The 20,647-nt window shown below is 34.6% G+C and overlaps 1 pseudogene; it reads left to right on the forward strand.

Moving 5' to 3' along the window:
- The first annotated feature begins 6,724 nt into the window (after window positions 1-6,724).
- LOC149556222 (DNA replication licensing factor MCM4-like) lies at window positions 6,725-11,617 on the forward strand (annotated as a pseudogene).
- The last annotated feature ends 9,030 nt before the right edge of the window (window positions 11,618-20,647 follow it).

Genomic DNA, 20,647 nt, shown 5'->3' on the forward strand with positions numbered 1-20,647 from the left:
TTCTCGGAATCTAGTCTTAGGGAATCGCAGAATACTAAAATTAATTGCAACATGCAATGCATAAATAGAAGAAATTTTGGAACAGAGATTTGGTATACCAATCTTATCTGGATCGAACACAAACAAATTTGGCGAGTGGCTGCCATTGAAGACTCTTCCCATGCCTCTCGCATGTTATCAAACAAAAAAATCTCATTATTAACTACAGGCCAAGTTCGTTAATTACTTTGGCGCATTCCACAACATTTTGCGCCAAAGTCTACTTTTCATACCTCGTACGAAGCTTGGTTTGAAGCAGACAGAATCTGGCTAATCAATCGGATTCCTAGTCTATTGAATTATGCATATTATTATTATGAAATATAAAGATTCAAGAATGTAAAAGCGTCGTTTGGATGGAGGGTCCTTTAGGTTGGACTACCTGGGTGGTCAATTACTATGATGTTCTTAGTTCGCTAGTCTTTCTCTTTTTTTGTTATGTTGTACAGCTAAATCTGTTCTTCCTTAGTGAGGCTTGGCCTCCTTGTTGATTTTTGTGGTGGTACTTTGGTTGCTCTTTTTGTTCTGAAACTCTTATATCTAATAGAAAAAAAATATAAATAATGAAATTCAAATATTATGATAAATAATTAAATTTGTATTTATTTTTTATTTATTTTTTTGCTATCGTTCAATTTATTTATATATAAAAATTTAAATTTTTGATATAATTATTTTTTAATTTCAAAGTAATGAATTTCTAATAATTTTTAAAAATATTTCTAATTTAAAAAATATTATGTATTATTTTTAAATTGTTATTGTATTGATTAAAAGATATATTACAATTTACTATTAATATAAATCATATAAGTCAAAGCGATTGGCGAAATTATGTTCACATTAATTATAATATGTCAAAGATTATTTGTTTTTCTTCCTATCTTTTACAAGTGTGTGGAGACTAGCACGTCTTAAAATCAAATATGGTTGGTGTAAGCAACAAAGTTCAAATAAGAAACAAAAAGTGATGGAGATTGGCATATCTCAAAATTAAATATGGTATGTGTAAGCAACAAGAATTATTATATCAAAATGATGGATTGAAGTAATTAATTTGTGTTTGAGAGAAATTGAGTAAGGAGAAGTTTTCATTTATGTACAAGGTTAATTGTTCTAAATATAATTATTAATTTATTTAATATTTATTGCATATTAAAGTTGTTAATTTGAAGAATATATAGTTGTGATATGAAAGTTAAACTTGTATTTATTAGAAGTGGTAATTGTCAAAGGGCTATGGTTCAATTAGTTTAGAACAATTGGCGAGGCTTGCCAATCAAGGTCATGGTAAATGATATTTAATAGATGATATCATTAGAAGTAGCTCCAATTTGATAAAATAATAAACTACTATTCAAGTAAATAAATTATATATAAAAAATATGATAAAAAATAGTATATGATAATTAATTAACTATGTGATAAATAGTAATGTATGCTAATTAATTAACTTTGTGAAAATAAATGTTAAGTACAATTGACACTGATTTGATCATTAACATTGATATGTTTTTTCACAACATATGTTGTTGTCAATGCTAATATTTGATAAATATTCACTTTCATATGTTTGAGAGATGTGTTGTCATTGCTCTTAATATTTTTCTTTTCTAGACATCATTGTAGAGTTATCACAAGAATGTTTAGTGAAATGAGTTAATTAGTGAGGCTACTATGTTGACAATCAAATAATATGAAGCTAAGGTATTAAGGGATGTATTTAGTTGACCCATCTCAAGTTACAAAGCTTAACGATAAAATAAAGTGAGTTAGGGCAATTTACCATAAAACTCCAGTACTTGGGAGTTTAGGAAGCATTTAGGACAAGACATAGTGAGAGTAAATGCTCTAGTGTACATCAATGTGATATAATTTTGAGATGCATTCACTAGTACATTTGGGCTCATTTTTTGACCTTTATTGGTCGAAATTTTGACCCAGTTTCCGACCAAACTTCGACCAAATTCGACCAACACATTGGTCAAAACAATTTTGGTCGAAAATTCGACCAACATACTGGTTGGTCAAAATTTTGACCAATACGTTGGTCAAAAAAAGTTGAAATTGTGACCACATTTTCTGCCATTCATTGGTGAAACTTTCGACCAATGCCTGGTAGAAATCTACAGAGTATTGGTCAAAATTTTGACCAATTCTTGGTGGAAAAGTGCAAGGTATTGGTCAAAAATTTTTTGGTCAAAAATTCAACCAACCAGTAGGTTGGTCAAATTTTCAACCAATATGGTGGTCGAAAAATGTTGGGATTGTTAGGGCATTTTATGCCATTCATTGGTTGAACTTTCGACCAATGCTTGGTGGAAATCACCAGTTCATTGGTAACAATTTCAACCAATTCTTGGTAGTAAACTGCAGGGCATTGGTCAAAATTTTGACCAATGCTTGGTAGAAAACTACATGGCATTGGTCAAAATTTTGACCAATGTTTAGTAAAAAAAAATTGCAGCTCACAGTTATTGAGGTCCACTTCAACAATGGACCTTCCTGTGAAATTGCCGTCTAAGACCTTTCTAATGAGATAATGTGTTATGAGCTCTTCATCAGTGGGATGGAATGTGAATCCAAGAGGCCATTGTGCATATGGGTGATGCACAATGGCCTCCTGGATTCATGTTCCATCCCACTGATGAAGAGCTCATAACACATTATCTCATTAGAAAGGTCTTAGACGACAATTTCACAGGAAGGGCCATTGTTGAAGTGGACCTTAACAACTATGAGCCTTAGGGAGGGTTCAATTCCCTCCTTTATTATTCAATATGCATATAATCCCATACACCTATTTGATCTCAAATGATGATATGTACTGAATGTTGAGTGTCTATGCTGAGTGCTCCAAAACCATCCATTTCATGCCTTCATTTGTACACAATGTCTTTCTAGTTTCTTTCTACTCACATGCCCATTTCATTTCATATGATCATCTAAAAATTGTGTCACTCTAAGCTCTCAACTATTTCCTCTTGATTGATTGGACTCGCTAAATTGGCTTGCCAACTTGCCCCACTAAGTCAACTATTCAAGTATGCTTGCCAAGTTGACTCTTTGAGTTCGGTCATCAAGTCACCCCACCAAAGTGCCTCATCAAGGTCAATCTTTAGGTCCGCTCATCAAGCTTGCTCACCAAGTCAACTCGCTCACCAACTTGCCCCACCAAGTTGCCACTTTAAGCCCACTCACCATGTTAGATCATCAGGCTGGCTCCCCAAGTCAGCTCGCCAAGCTGACAATTGAAGTACACTCACCAAGTTGACTCTCTAAGTTCGCTCACCAAGTCTGCCCCCTAAGCCAACTCTCCAGGTTAGCTCACCAAGTCACCCCCACTTGCCCCACCAACTCGCCACTTTAACTCGACTCGCCATGTTAGCTCGCCAAGCTGACTCCCCTAGTCAGCTCGCCAAGCCGACAATTCAAGTATGCTCACCAAGTCGACTCTTTATGTTCGCTCACCAAGTCCGCCCCCTAATTCAGTTCACCAAGTCACCCCCACCCAGTCATCTCAATGAGTTGACTCTTTAAGTCAGCTCACCCAGTGGTTTTACCACCTTGCCTCAGCAAGTTGGCTCGTTATGTGTGCTTGCCAAGTTGCCCCACTAAGTTGCTTCTCTAAGCCCACTCACCATGTCATCTTACTTGTTTGGCTCACCAAGTCAACTATTCAAGTACGCTCGCCATGTGGGCTTACCAAGTCACCCAACCACGTCATGTCAACAAGTCAATTGTTCAAGTATATGCTCGCCAAGTTGACTCTGAGTTTGCTCATCAAGTCATCTCGCTGAGTCACCTCAACGAGTTTACTCCTTAAGTCTGCTCACCAAGTTAGCTCTCCAAGTCGTCTCACCAAGTTGACTCACCATCTCGTCTCACCAAATGGGGCTCTCTACATAGGCTTGCCAATCTGCCCCACCAAGTCACCTCTTTAAGGCTATTGACAAGGTTGGCTTGCTAGGTCTATTCCCAAAGTTGACTCATCGAGTCAACTATTCAAGTATGCTCACCAAGTCACCTCACCAAGTTGACTGTATAAGTTCGCTCACCAAGTCTGCTCGCCATGTCAGCTCACTGAGTCAGCTCACCAAGTCACCCTCCAAGTCACTTGAAGCAAAGAAAAATTTGGTGTCATTCAAACTTACCAGGTCTGAAGGGATATAGTGGCTGAAAGTGCATATTAGATTCATGGCACTGAATATGATGGCTGAAAATTTCATATCAAACCTGTGTAGGATAATATCAGTCTCTCTGTTGCAGATCATACTTCATATCATACTTGAAAGTGGTCATTTACTAGTCCCAAAGTGGTTTACAGAAGCCTACAATAGCTAGCTAACATCTGGATGTGATACATGTTGATTATATAGCATTAAAACCTATGGATTGAATTGTTACAGTTTTATTTGTGACTAATAATAGGTCTGTCATCTCTCTTTTCAGTCTTAGTAGTAAACAATAAACTCATATTTTGCCATATTATTTAGCTACATACATGTTTTGATTCATTGCATAGTCATTTCCTTTAATCATTTGTAATGTGTCATCATAAAAACACATCAAAGTGAGCTCATTCTCATGAAGAGGGAACATGAATACCAAAAATATCATTAGAACCATTTTCATTGGAGCTAATAAAACAAGCACATTAAGCTCTAAACCTTGTCTGTGTTCCTCAAGTTAAATGCTTGCAAAACCAACCTTCAATAACACCATTTTCAGGCTACATATAAATGTCCATGGCGCTATCCTCACTGTCCTTACCAGCATAATCATTTTTGAAGGGTGGAACTTACTTTTCATTTTATCCTCATGTACACCTGCTTGCAACAGGGTGAATAGTGACACAACATTCCCAAATAGAATAAAAGCCTTGGATTACACATCTAGTAGATGCTAAATTTTAACTTTTTTATTCTTTGATTGAAATTTTGCTTCAGTACCATTGTGACCTTTTCACACCTTCATAACCATTGTTGCTTCATGGCACTGTCCTCACTTTCCTTACCAACATAATTATTTTTCAGGTCTGAACAAGTTGAGTTTTTTGACACTTAGTCAAGTTTCCACATCTGCTATAGATGGAGCTACAGAGGAGCTTGATTAATGCCCTCCTCTTGAGGCTCCAAACCCAAATTCGTCACAATTTCCTCAGTCTTGATACAACAACCAGACAATTATATGGTAAGTAGTAACAACCAAAAAGGAAATTACCTAGTAAGTAGTAACAACAAGTTCCATAGGCAGTAAAACTTCCCATTAATATTATAAGTACCTAGAGATTATATCCATGTAAGCTTTCTATGCTTTTTCTTTGTTTAATAGAATTGCTTGAACACCTCTACGTATCTTACTTGCATTAAGTAGCAAAGGTCAAAATGTTAAACTGCTTCAAAATTTGGCAAATTTAAAAGTTATACTATATACAAAATGGACATACCATTTCGGCTAGCAGGTTAAGATCAAATGGTTTGTAACTCGGCCAAAACCCAGTTGTCAAAACTATCACAATCAAGTCTATGCTAGGATGTGCTTGAGAATTTTCATTAAGATAATTGTCAAAATGCCCTTGGTTCTTCTTTGCTAATGTTAAATCTGTGACCTACATACAAGCACACATATTTTTACACAATTTACAATTAGAGTAACTTCATTGATAAGAATCAAAGTGAGTTTTTTATTTATGTATGATGCAGCATACCATTCCTTCTATTTTAGAAGTAAACTGACAACCACACTTTTGCTTCAGCTTTGTCAATATGCTTCTTTCATGATCATCATTTTCACTTTTATCAAACAAAAGTCTCTATGCAAGCTTCTTCTTGCAATTTCGACAAATATTAATTATATATCACAACACATAACAAGACAAAGTCCTAAATTTTAAAACAACATTATATGGATGAAGATTTTCATTCACATCATGAATTCCAGATGTGTAAAGTTGTCATTCACGTCATGAATTCCAGATGTGTAAAGTTGCCATTCCTCATGCTTTATGGCCTTTAGCAAAGTCTGGGTTAATCTATACTTGATAATTCCAAAAAATAGTGATTTAAAATTTTTTAAAGCAATTAAAACTAGATTAGTACAAAAAGAAATTGAACCATATATTAAAAATATGGAGTATGTAACCTGGACATACCAAAATAGAAAATGTATCATATTCTAATAATCAAAACTCTACTGTTATAAACATTGAATTAGATTGTTTGAAGTAATAAAGGTGAACCAACTAAATAATGGGCTAATAAAACATGCTTTATTGCTAGTGAGAAGCATTAAAAACTATATTAATGGTATGTTAGCCTGCACACCCAGATTCTGGTTCAGTTCAACCATGGAGATTCTCAAGGTCCTATCAAATGGGTCATACCATACAACCCTTCTATTCTACAAACCTCAATGGGTGGTCCACATTAACTGTCTAAGCAACTGCCTCCTCAGGGAATCGGCATAGCAAATGCCTATGTACCAATTTTTGGTGCCTTCTACATTAAAGAAACCTATTTTGAAGATATTGCCTTGTACCAAGAAACCTTTTGGACAGAGAACTGCCTATCAATTGAGTCAATCGTTTCTTTTCAATTTGTATAATATGTTCTGTTGAAATACACATTAATTACCTCTTTTGGCTGTTATAATTAGATGCTCTAGTCTTTTGAGGGTGACCTTGATGGCAATCCCCACTATGCTTGTTTGGGGAAAAAACATAAGTGTTCACGATGTCAATCAAGTAGTTCAGTGCTTTCTGAGGAATTCTAGGAATGATCCTTCAGACCTTGAGGGGAAATACATGAAGCTCTTGGAACAGGTTCAAATTTGTCCCTGCTGGCTTCTTATGGTTACCATCTAGTCTCATTTCAAATTATTGGTTGAGCACATTTTCTTTTTTATTCACTTAATTTAGTTGATTTCTCATTTAGACAATGGAAGTCGAAGGTGATTCGCTGAATATTGATGCAATGAACATCTTTGAATATGATCAAGAAGTTTATGGAAAGATGGTCAGATATCCTCTTGAAGTTCTTGCCATTTTTTCCATTGTATTTATGGATGTAGCTATTGTTAGGAATAAGGTGTCTCAACCTTGTATAATTTTTGTTCTTATTATTTGTTTTGTAAAATGTATTTCTTGCAAATAATGTTGATGTGTCGACATCGTTAATTGTGTGTAAGGAGATCATGACTAAAACGGTTATGATGGATTCCTATGACATGTAAGAGCTATGTTAGGAAGATTCAATGATAGGTGAAGACATGTGGCAACTAAGATATTTGAGTACTATACACTCTACCCCAATAGTGGGGTTCGGGGCATGACCTCGAAATTTTTTTTGGGGTTCCTATTTTCTCAAAGAATCATAAAACCCTAATACGGTTTACCTTTTGGGAGTAGCCCTAAAGTGAATCACATGTTATAAGCATTTTTAGGGTTACAAAGAGATGCGATGCGAAAAAGGTGTATTGTTGGTACTGCGAGTAGCTACTGGAGTGTTCTGTTGTTGATGTTGAACTTGCATTGCAAGTGTATTGTAACCTCATGTTGAAGATAATACATTGTGTAGGTTCTAAAGGGGTGGGTTTGTTTTACTGAAAGGTTTTTCCCCATCGAAAAATTCTTGTGTTATGTGTTCCTTTCTCTGTCTATTTTTTGTATGCATGGTTGGCTACAATATTGTTGTTTACATGATATTGAATCTGTAAGTGTAGAAGATTTTAATAGGATTTGCATCATACTTTCCTTATGAGATTAGTGTAGGAAGTTGTTTTCGCACCTGAGTTTCCTTACAGCTATTCACCTCAAGCCTTTATGGGAGAAGCACATACAGGTGACTGAATTGTATTTTTGGAAAAATATGTTTTGTCAGTTAGTATGTTTTCATTTAATGACTTTGTTGTTTCAAATTTTGTTTATTTATGCACATAAATATGCATTAGAATTACATATAACTACCATTGCATTCAGGCAAGAATATTCAATCTTAGAGATACAGTTAACATGCAAGATCTGAATCCATCAGGTAGGCAATGCTTTTCAAAGTTACGTCTTCATTGTTCAATGCTATTTGAAAAATCCAATAAGGGGGTTTTGTTGTCTTTGAAATCTAGATATTGAGAAGATGGTTTTAGTCAAAGGAATGATAATTCGGTGCAGCTCAATTATACCAGAAATCAAAGAAGCATTCTTTAGGTGCCTTGTTTGTGGATATGCTCTAGCACTAGTACTTGTTGATAGTGGTAATTCGTTGGATTGCAATTGAACTCTTAATATAATAGTTAATTGTGTCTTCATTGTATGTTATGTTTGTTTCTCAATTCTATTTTGCATAAACTGTGGCAGAGAATCTATGGCTTTAAATAGATTCATTCTTATGAAAGTGATCTCAGAAGCTTTTAGATTCCAAGATTTTGCAAATAAGATCTTACTCCTTATTGTGGCAGGACCACTATTGATCTGCTCTCTGTAACCTTAATTGGAACTAATAGGACACCGTACATGAGGTTCTTCTCACATTGAGATGTTTTCTTGATGAAAGCTATATATGAGAGAGCACAATTTTTTAGTGTGAAAAAATTCCTGTATGAGAACTTTCACAGAAAATTTTATTCTCATATTCCATGAGAATCTTCTACCAAATTTTGTCAAACATATTTCATGTTTTGAAAAAAAAATCTCATATCTTTTCTTCACTACGTACAATGGTACTTGCTGTCTAAAAGTGTTTTTGTTGGATTTGTATTCACATCCTATTTTATGCTTCAAATGCTTAGGTTAGATTGATGAACCTACACATTGTGCAAGGCCAGAATGTGCTACTATGAATTCTTTGACATTGATGCATAACAGATGCAGGTAGGAACTTGTTGATTTTAGTTTATGCATGATTTGAAGCTGCATTTTCAAGACTCTGAAGATAACTATATCCTTTTACTTTGTGGTTAGGTTTGCTGATAAGCAGATTGTAAGGTTACAAGAAATGCCTGATGCCATTCCAAAGGGAGAAATCCTACACACTTTTAGCTTGCTGATGCACGACAAACTTGTTGATGCGGCCAAACCTGGTGATCAAATCGAGGTGTGTCTGACATTACATGATATAACAATTCTACACTCATTTTTCTTGCCAAGTGTTAGCATTTGGAGGTTGACATTGGTTTTTTTTTGTAGGTTACTAGGATTTTCAGAGCTATGATAGTTAGAGTGGGACCAAACCAAAGGATTGTGAAATCTGTATTTAAAGCAAAGCTCTCAAGCCTATCTTAGTCCATTTAAGTTGGAAATGAGGACCTTAATGCTATATTCTATGATTTCTAATTCTAATTTGTAAATCATTTGTTGGTGCAAACCTACATCGATTGTCTTCATCTAAAAAAGGCAGACAAGACAAGATTGCAAGCCGAAGTTCCAATGGAACGTGATACCAATAGTGATAGTTTTGCCTCGTTTCAAGAGGGTGATATGTCACCAGCTGATTATGAAGCTAAGGTATAAACTCATACTTTTTACCTTTTGTATATAACATGAATTTTGCAAGCTCTGAAATCAAATTTTGACTGCCAATTTCCAAATTGAGAAGTTGAAAGAACTATCTCGCATGTTCGATATCTATGAGAGGCTCACTAGGTCCTTAGCTCCAAGTATTTGGGAGCTAGAAGATGTAAAGAAAGGGCTCTTGTGGCATGTATCTTTCTTTGCATTCATGTTTGATTAACTGGTAATTTTTTGCATGTTCTTTGAACCATATGTTAACCATTATGCTTCTTAAACAACTTTTCGGGGGAACTGCAGTAAAGCTAGCTTCAGGCACTACTTTTCATGGTGATATCAACATCTTTCTTGTTGGGGATCTAGGTACAAGTCTCAACTACTTTAGTATGTGCATAAGTTGGCTCCTCAAGGCATTTATACAAGTGGTTGTGGGAGCTCTGCAGTTGGTTTGACTGCTTATGTATCAAAGGATCTCGAAACTAGTGAAATAGTAAGTTATTAACTAAATTTGTTGATCATTGAGCTCTTTGGGCTGCCTACTCCCCCATTGCTACCCACCACTTTATTCTATATAAACTGCTTATTTCTTTGAACTCAATGGGTTCTAGAAAGTGGAGCATTGGTAATGAGTGATAGGGGTGTTTGATGCATAGATGAGTTTGACAAGATGTAAGACAATGCCTATAGCATGTTACATGTGGTGTGTTTTTCTCTGAGCTCTTCAAATTATGTGCTTTTACTGGTTTCTTGACTTTGTAATCTATGCTGTTGGTTGACTTGTATATCAATGTTTGGTCATTCCTTTGAAGTAGGTTATGGAACAACAAATAATGTTAATTGCAAAGGCTAGGATCATAGCATCTATGAATGCAACAACATCTATTTTAGCTTGTGCCAATCCTAGTGGTTCACGCTACAACCCTAAGATCGTCAGTGATTGACAATATGCAACTTCCTCCAACATTGCTTTCTAGGTGGAGTATGTTTGGTTTTAGAATTCAAGCTAGAGAATTTATTTGTTGTCACTGAAGTATGAAAGAATCACAAAAAATGCCTCCAGGTTTGATTTGATCTACCTAGTGCTTGATAAAGCTGATGAACAAATGGGCAAGCTCCTTGTAAGGCATCTTGTTGCATTACATTATGACGAGCTGGAGGTAAGTTCTGATTTGGTCAATACTATGTCGTAATTAATGGGGGGTCCAATGACCTGATATTTTTGATGTGAACTACATTATGATTCTAGGACCAAACGCTGGATGCATTCGACCTCCTAACTCTCACTTCGTATATCACTTATGCAAGACAACATATACATCCTAAGATATCTGATGAGGCAGCAGAAGATCTGATTTGTGGTTATGTTGAAATGCGTAGGAAGGGAAACTTCCCTGGCAGTAGCAAGAAAGTTAGCTCAATATATTCTCAAATTCAATTTCTGTATAGTATGCTTACAAGTTACACACGTGAAAAGTAACAGTATATCTCATACTTCTACTGAAGAATGCATCTAGATGCAGGACAATTCTCATGTTATGTTAACTTGTTCTCCTGAATGAATTGTATAGGTTATCACAATGACTCCATTCCAAATTGAAACCTTAATAAGAATAAGCGAAGCCCTCACCCGCATCAAATTCTCTGAGTGGGTAAGAAAATCCTATGTAGACAAAAGTGGGTTATATTCCTGAATTTTTTAAAGCCAGATTGAGGCAATAAAAGGATATCTTACATTCCAATTCTGCAGGTTGAAAGGTGTGATGTGGTAGAATCATTCTGGCTTCTTGAAGTTGCACTTCAACAATTTGCCACTGATCATTCAACTGGTAACCATTGTGCATCTTTGGCAATGAGGATTGTCAGTTCATTTAGTTGTATATTGAATGCATTATCATCACAAAATTATTCAGCTCTGAAAGAACTATGTTAATTGGAAGCCATTGAATGCATTTGAGTTTCATGGTTACAAGGACCATTGACATGGATCTCATAAACATGGGAGTCTCAGCTAGTGAAAGAATGAGACGAGCCAATCTTATTTCATCACTAAGGATTCTTATCATGGAAAGGATGTAGGCAGGGGGACCATCAACCCATATTACTGAGGTAACATTCTTTATACTACCCTAAATAGTGTTGAGAAAATTTTTGGTATGGCACCTAACAAAATATGAATGAATGCAATCACAGTTGATGGAGGAAATGCACAAATAGGGATCCAAGGAAGTCAGCCTGAATCATGTAAGTAATTCTTTGTTTTGGGTAAATTTCAAGCTATTTCCAGCTTCATTTTCTTGGGGGAAATGAATACATTATGAGTTATGTTGTTCAATTTCAGATTCGTAATGCAATTGGAAACCTTGTGAGTGAGGGGTTTGTTACAATTCGTGGGGACAATGTGAAGAGGACCTTAATGAGTTTTGAGGATGATATGGCCCCTATAATAATTAGTAATGAAGTATCTAATAAGACTACGGTCAGTGTGTTGTGGCAAACTATTTTAATATGCCCTAAGCTTCATGCTCTGTAGTACATCAATGGGTACTTTCTCTTGTAAAAAAATCCAAAAAATTGAAGGAATCCAAAGCATGGGTGTACTATCTATGACAAAGACAACCACCGAGGTAATGATGGATATCTTATAATTCTTGCTCAGATAAGAGGATGATAATTATAAATTATGAGAATCATTGGTGTTTTGTTCTATCAAGTTTTGGAGTGAGGAAAAAGTAATTGCAATTATAAAGGTATTTTTTTTCAACCAACGTAATGGAAAAAGTTCATTTTAATGTTCAAAATGGCGTTTGTCCTCTCCCTCTAGTTTCACGCGGTTACCTAAATACAAAGAAAATTAAATATAAAAAGAGAAATTTATTTTAATCTATATTTTAAATTAAATATAAAGAGGAAAAATTAGAATCTAATCTTGATGTAGTGATGATTCTATGGTGGTGACTTCAACAATTGAGAATGTTGAATATCATCAACAGCTTGTCTTCCATACACACCAATGATGTCAATCATGGTGTCATGAAGACCTGGTTTGTGATGAATAGCTACAAGGGAGAAACAACAAAAGTGCATAATGCAAATGAATTTACTTGGCACAATGCATCATATGCTCTACTATGAAGAAACTACAAGATGTACAAACACATAGCTATTAGCAATTTCTCTAGATATGATCATAAGAAGTTTTCAAGATGTAGAACATTGTTATTATAAACTTGAAGCACTTATAAGGAAAAGGGACTGAAAAATAAAGATGGCGAAGAATCATTATCAAATTGGGAAGTCATTATTCAAAATTTGTGAATCAAAGGAAATTGCAATGTACAAGATATTATAGAGGTGAATTCAAAAGCTTTATAAGAGTCTACCAATCATGACCATGATACATCACAAGGATAATCTCTAATAAATGCTACCCACAGTCAGTTTCAAGCCAGAGAATTCAGGAAAGAATAGGGATTGTTTGAAATTACTCGTATGTAGTACTGATGAAAATTCCTTCTACAGTACTAATGCAAATTTAATTTATTCAAATATATATATATCTCCAATTTTAAATTTACAAACTAAAATTTATATGCAGTACAACTAAATGTTTCAACTAGTAGACAGGTAGCCCCACCGAGTTGAAGCAATTGAGTGTCATGAATACATTGTTGATAAGAAAATATAATTATCATAGTACATAGTACAACTATTTTTTATAACACTCAAATTTATGTTTGAGATTACAGATTCTCTACCTGAAATCTGAATTTTTTGACAGGAAAATCAATAAAAACTGATTAACTGAGAGTCTGAGCTGTAGATCCCACCACGGCACAAGGAATTCTAGTTTATTTTTCTTCCTTCAATTGACTTTCCATTGGACCAATCTCAGATTGCTCAAAACTATTTTGCCTCCTCCTACAATCCAACAAAGAGTGTGTATCAAATCTAGCAAATTTATAAATAATCAAGTCATCTACACAATCATGTTCATCTCATTTCAAGATCAAAAAACACATAGTTAAATGCAGTTGAATCATGGTGTCATTACAAACAAAAATGCATGTTGAAGGAGATTGTACTCCAAAGTTCAATCAAGGGTCAAGATAACTAATTGCCTTAGATTTCCATAGTGGAAAAGATAATCCAAGTTTTGGGGCTAGATATCATTAGTGTCGAGTTTGTGCAGATTGACCAAATGGATAATGGTTAGATTTTTCTACATGGAACTGAAAGACATTGTTTGAGGGTTTGATGAAAAAGATTTGTTTCTGAGCATGTAGATTGATGTATCTTTGAATGGGATGCAGGAGCTCGGTGACAAACTATTTGCCAAAGTACAAGAGGAATGAGTTATTTTTAATTGCCTTAAATTTTCTACATGTTAAGTTTCTCCTCAATATAGAAGTTGTTGTTAAGGTCCTCCAAGAATTAATAGGGAATGAAATTGAAGAAGTATAGGAGTCTCCAAGGTAAGTTTATAAAGTTTCTATTGAATTTTAATATATCAAAATGTGCAAAGTAAAGTTCTGCAACAAAGATTTATGCATAGAGTTGTTGTCCAGATTTGACAGTAAGGTAAAGATAGGATTGTGGTTATGATAAACCCATCTAATGATAATACAAGGAAAATTTGGAGTGTGTTTGGTCATTAATAAACTTGAGTTTTTAGAACTGTGCATAGAAGCTAGCATGTGGGAAATCTCCAATTTTGACAACTTGATAGTACTAATTTCATTCAACTTCTTTGACAACATTTTTGAGCAACTATTTTAATTATATTTTTAAAATTTATAGTTCGGAGTTTAGCTATTCAAATTATTCAAATAATCTTAAGTATAGAATTATAAAGAGTCTTTAGCAATTCAAAATGATAATTTTTACTTCTAAAAATCTCTACTGTATTTACTTATTGTTGTTCATTTTTGGTAGATTACCTACTTAAGTTTTCACTATGATGCATGAATAAGTAGACATTTGAAGCTTTAGTTTTGCCACATTTCAAGCCTTGTGAACTACTTTTTTATCATTTGCAGTAACAAGAAAATTTCTACTTTCATTTGTTTCCATTGGGGGATCCAATGGAGGTGAATTGTGTAAACTGATTTCAGTTGCCACTTGCAATAAATTTTCCTCACTCATTTCATCCATGGAAAACTGGATCTCACTCCCATCTGCTGCAACTAAATCAACTTCAATTGGAATAGATGACATTGGATGATCTCTCGAGTGAGGTTGTGGAAGCCTGTCTGAATCCATCACCTCATAGCAGGCTTCACATAGATCAAAATCTAGGCAAACATTACAATGTCAATGCTACCTAAGAATGGGAGTAGTTGAGAAACCATCACAAAAATACTTAACAAATGAAGTATTGGTATCTTCTTCAATAATCCTCTGGCCACTACCTCCAGTGACAACACTTGTGTCCGAAGGAACTGGCAAAGATCTGTTATTCTTTGTCACATCATCTATTGCCAACATTGTCTGCTTTGGGAAGGGAACCTGAAGCAACCTGGAAGATGTGGCCAAGCTGGAAAAGAACAAAAAATAAAGAATTTTAGGCATTTGCAAATGCAATTATCCCAAAAGAGTCAGTTTTCCCTAAAGAAAATACAAACTAAGCATATTTGAATATCAAAGCAAAAACCTGCAGGATGTCTGAACTGCCTCATAAGGAGCAAATAGAAGCCTTTTTAGTAATGCAATAGCAGGTGCAATAGTAGAGCATGTGAGCGTTCACTATTACTATCATCATCATCTTCTTTGTCCATACTAGCTAGTTCACCATCTAACGTACCATCATCTTCATCTTCATCTGCTGATGTGGCATCACACTCCATTGTAGCAGATTGAGCTCCCTGATTAATTGGGTTAACTAGTGCATCTGTGTTCTTTTTAGTAACATTTGACTTCAACTTACAGATAGCAGATCCACTGCTACAACTAGTATTTGACCATGGTTTTTCAGTAGAATTTTCCAAAACATTTTTGTTAGCACCACATGCAACCAACACAGATATCAGGAAGCCAAAAATAAACTTCAATCCTTCAAGTTGAATTTTGCAAGTAGATAGCTTGACCATTATATTAATTGCACCCTTGACAACATGCTTTATGATAGGCTCACCATTTGCCAGCTGAACTAAGAAATTGAAGTAGGCTTTCGCACTCAAAATATCAAATGACACAAATTCTTTCTCTAGACTGATAAGCATTGCATCTAGAAAATGATCAAGAAGCTCTCTAGATTTTAAATGAGATGATGGTAACAAAAGAGCATTTATGAAAACAATTGCTGAGTCCCTTACTGAATTGGCAATTCCATGTGTTGATGCAATACCTGATGATGATATAATGGTATATCCTAACAACCTTTTCTCCAACCATCCAGCCAAAGTAGGAAAATCCATCAATAAAAAATTTCGTTGCAAATCCTGCTCTATGTTGAAATAACTAGGATCATCAGTCAAAAAGTTGATGAAAAGTTGCAACACCTTTACATTTACTGATTCACTATGGCATCCATCCAAAGAATCAACAAGAGCTAAAAAGTTTCCATGTTCTCCCAAAAAAATTCTTAACTTCAACTCATTCAACATATTTGATTCCCCAGCATGACCCAAATAATATTTAAGCACATCAAGCTTATTTGGATCCACCCTAAGACATTCCACTGTATCATACATTCTCTTGTACAGCTAAGTATATATCCTTCGAGTTCATTTCACTTACCAAACCTTCCATATGCTTGATTACAAGTAGATCAGCATAGATGTGCCTCTCTTCATTTTTGGGAATCAAATAATTTAGGAATGCCTCAAATTTATCGTGTATACTCTCAAACCGTCTGTCAAACTTCATTATCATTGTAACATTAATCAAAGCATTTAAAACTTCTGACTCCATGCTAGCATTACCTAATGCATCCCTTGTCCTGATAAATTCTTCGATTGTATCCAAAATACCTTCCACTGAAAGGATAGCTAATACTAATACCACACTCCCCGGGTGACCGTGTCATGGGAAACCATGCAATAAAGATCTCAGGAAAAATTTATTGAAATTCCCTATATTTTCTTGATTCACAAGTCTTGCCAAACTTGACACTATTACATAGATAGATTTAATCATTTCAAACCTAGATCCAAGCTTCTCCATGAGTGCTTCCTCCTTTGACTTATTCAATCCTAATTTAAGGAGTAAATTTATAGAAAATCATGTATCATTTTTACACTATTTACCATCAAGAACAATAAGTGCAGCATCTTGTACTGCCTCAACATACATTCTTAAAATGGATGTTAAAATGTTCAGCACCAAACTTGTTTTTCCTTCCTCCAGTATATGAGAAATAAACTGCTTGTATAGTGTGAGAAATGCAATATCCTTATATGTCTGTTCTATCCAACGCGTATCATCTGTTGAAACATCCCGCCTCCCTAGGGACACTTTCCACAAGCCTGCTTCAAGTAATGATATGACTAGAGATAGCCATGCTCCATGCCTCAAAAAAACCCAACCCTTCTCATTCAAATTGCCCTATTTATGCACCATTTGCTAAGTAGAAAGTACTTCCAAAAGGAAACTTTTTAGCTACGATAGCTCTCCACAATGTGCCAAATTAATGTTATTGTGCAAAATTTTGCTAAAACGTATGAAGCATTCAGTTCCCAACAACTTGCCCTCAGGTTCAGCTTTCCAAGGTAGAACACTGACTGCCTCAAATCCAACATCACATAAAGTGCTCCAGCCAAGAATAAAATAGTACCTTTCCAGTATAAGCTCCTCCACTTGGGAAAGTGTCTTACCCTACCAATGAGTTGCATGGAGCAATTATCAATGAGTTGCATGGAGCAATCTATTTTTTAAAGATTGATCACAAGTTAGGATATTGTTAAATCCATGTGTGCAATGAGGATGTGCACAAGACAAAATTCAGATTCTATTTTGGGTACTATGAGTTTTGGTGACTGGCTTATGACTGATAAATGCTCTAACAACTTTCTTGTCATGTACCCATTGCCAATCAATAATCAAGTAAGATTTTTTTTTATGATATATTGATTTACACATAACATAGCAATACCATCTAAAGCATTTAAATATAGCTCTTGGAATAGTAGAGCAATAGGATATTTTTAAAGAAGTGGGCTAGTGCTAGGTTGGGGTTATAAATTTTCTCTACTTGTGCCTTGTTATTAGTGCTCAAAGTTTTTAGGTGGATCAATAAAAAATCCAAACCATTTTGGATTGGCCTCTTACTAATTGAATTGACATGGTTAAGGGGATGCTTTCGTCTTTATAGTTAATGTAGGAGGTTTGTTAGGATTTTACTCTCAACCAAAAACTCCCATAACTAATATGATTACAAAGTGAAAATTCTCATGGGAGTGACATTTCCCAAAAGGTCTTCAAGAAGCTGAAAGAGGTGACAAATTCATTATCATGCATAATGAGAAAGAAAAAGAGACAAAAACTAGTGCTTCCCTAATAAAAAAGTGTTTATAGAGAAAGAAGAAGAGAACATACCCGAGATCTGGTGTAGCTCTTTTGAATGGTGATGTTAACTTCAAAGGCTTCAGATAAAACAACTCCTCTTCTTAACTGATAACTCTTTGTGGGTGATATCTTCTTACCTACTGCCAATGAACATGACATTGTAAGAAGACTCTGGACAAAGATAATATTTCACGAATATCACCATGTGTTTCTACACATTTTTCCAATTGATGATGTAATAATGCCTGCAATACTTCACCATATAATACTTACCCATAAGGGCAAATAGGACAGTGCAAAGAGAGCTACTGGATTGCTGCATGTAATTTTCCAAAAAGCACAAAACTACTGAATCCACTTCATTTCTGAGTTTCCACATATGAATATTATATCATGTATCAAAATTTATATGGACCATAACTATTTAATTACTTGTATATTTGGATGTTGTTTGCGAAAAGAGGATTTAATATAATACATAATTGTGCACTAATTCCATGTTTCCCATTAATTATGTCCTGCACATAATAACAGTTTTTAAAGACAGTAATAAGGAGGTCCTGAAGCTACCTGTGAGGGTTTAACAGACATTGTATAGAGAGGGATTAACAAAAAAGATTGTATTAAGAGGGATTGGACTTAAAAATAGAAAAAGAAGCATTTATATCTCTAAATTATTAGAGGATTGAACAAAGCCCATATAATTTTGGAGCTTCTGAGATGGAGTTATAAACATAAAAAAGACTAGGAATGTTAGCTAATCCATCTAAGCATATGGGTATTAAGGGTCAAGATATGTGTAGTGGTAGTCATGAACATTTCTTTTTCTTTGCATTTTTCCTACATTTGATACTTTTCTTATAGATGGACATGTCTATCACAAACATCCAACATGTCTGTCATTAGACTTCATGGCAAAAACCCTACAAACAACACAAAAAAAAAAAGGACATGAACCATCCAAACATCTCTAATAGCTTGTGGATATCCCAAAGATGCATAAGTGCATGACTTGTGAAAACCAAAAAGATAAGACTAACTTGTATAACAAGCGAATAAACAAAATGATTTTATGTCTGTGTTATGTCGACAATGATAATGATATTTGGATTCAAGTATGAGGAAATTTGTATCAATCAATTCATTAAATATCATTTGAATAAAAAGAAGATTTTAAGAGATTCAAGAGCATAATTATAAGCCAAATTTGTGGAAGACCTAAATCAGACCTAAGTGAATAGACATGTGAAGGCTTATTTTGAATATGACGAGTAGATCTAAGGCATAATTTTTATGAAGGTATATTACAAGTTTAGAGAATTTATTGAAAAACACTATTTCAAATCTTAGTGGATTATTCATAAGTACAAGGCAGATTTTTTGAAGACCTTGAAGGAGATCTAAGGCAAATCTACCTACATTATAAACACTTTTCATTTCAAAGGTCAGTTCCTTCTGCATTGCATGATTTGAGGTTGGTGTCTCTTGTTAATTCAGCCTACAAATTTGTTTGAAGTTATATACATACATACATATGTGTGTGTGTGTGTGTGTGTGTGTGTGTGTGTGTGTGTGTGTGTGTGTGTGTGTGTGTGTGTGTGTGTGTGTGTGTGTGTGTGTGTGTGTGTGTGTGTACATACAAACACAATTCACCTACAAGGATTTCCATCCTAAATAGTATATGCATCTTGTCTTCTTTTGTTAGATATCAACTATGTGAATGTTTTCTACATTGCTTTCAGTTGACTAAATATATATAATAAAATATGCAGGTTTCTATGCCAAACTAACTCCAATGTGGACAAATATCTAGTAATTGGGATTTAAACTAAGCAAGAACTATATGTTCAAGGAACCAAAAGATGACTGCAATGAGACTATTACAAGCAAAAAAACTTCAGTCTCGTTAAAGAGAATTGGGATGTGTGTTTGAAGACTTAACAAATTTGAGCTTCACTTGGTTTCAACAATACTATAATATTCTCTACTTAACAAGGCCAACCACTTGAAGGTGGAAGCTCATCTAGCCTCACCCCCCTCCCCCTAACATCAATCTAAAGTACCCATTATCATCTAATTACATACTTTATTCATTCATTCATCCATTTATGAACTATAATATTCAATCAATACAATCACATAATATTCATTAATATGATATAAAATTCATTAATACACAATACTAATCAAAACTTCATTAACACAACAATATTCATTAACATAAAATAAAAATTTGTATTAATTCGCATCATTCATACATAATTACTTAAAAAAAAGTTCTTTCATTATCCAACAAGGTTTATCAAAGAAGATTTTTAAAACATCATTTCTTTTTTTTGTTTTTCTGAGCTCTCTTAAGAAAAGCACTCATAGGGACATCCATATCTACTTCATTCTCCTCCTCTTCTGGCATGTGTAATGTCAAATTATGATGACTCCTTCTCTTTGGAGGAGTAGGAGGTTGCTGCACTAAAGGGGGCTCTGTTGCAAGAACAAGTGAATGCGATAAATTGGCATACTCTTTTTCTTTTTCTAACTGTTACAAGTTTGTAATTAAGTATGAGTACAACATAAAATACATTTTTCTTACCTAACAATGCCACA

The sequence above is a fragment of the Cupressus sempervirens genome, chromosome 5 (assembly GCF_028749045.1).
Source record: "Cupressus sempervirens isolate cs-2001-9-10 chromosome 5, ASM2874904v1, whole genome shotgun sequence".
NCBI lineage: Eukaryota > Viridiplantae > Streptophyta > Pinopsida > Cupressales > Cupressaceae > Cupressus > Cupressus sempervirens.